Genomic DNA, 411 nt, shown 5'->3' on the forward strand with positions numbered 1-411 from the left:
CTGGATGTTTTGGGTTAGAAGCATTTTGCTTTTTGCATTTTCTTTGACTGTTGTGTCAATGTTTTCTATTGTATCCTCTGCACCTGAGATTCTCTCTTCTATCTCTTGCATTCTGATGGTGATGCTTGATTTTATGGCTCCTGATTTCTTTCCTAGGTTTTGTATCTCCAGGATTGTCTCTCTTTCTGATTTATTTATTGTTTCTATTTCCATTTTTAGATTCTGGATAGTTTTGATCATTTCCTTCACCTGTTTGATTGTGTTTTCCTGTAGTTCTTTAAGGGAATTTTTGTGTTTCCTCTTTAAGAGCTTCTAGTTCTTTACCTGTGTTCTCCTGTATTTATTTGAGAGTGCTATTTATGTCTTTCTTAAGGTCCTGTATCATCATCCTGATAAGTGATTTTAGATCTG

The sequence above is a fragment of the Mastomys coucha genome, unplaced genomic scaffold, assembly GCF_008632895.1.
Source record: "Mastomys coucha isolate ucsf_1 unplaced genomic scaffold, UCSF_Mcou_1 pScaffold6, whole genome shotgun sequence".
Classification (NCBI taxonomy): domain Eukaryota; kingdom Metazoa; phylum Chordata; class Mammalia; order Rodentia; family Muridae; genus Mastomys; species Mastomys coucha.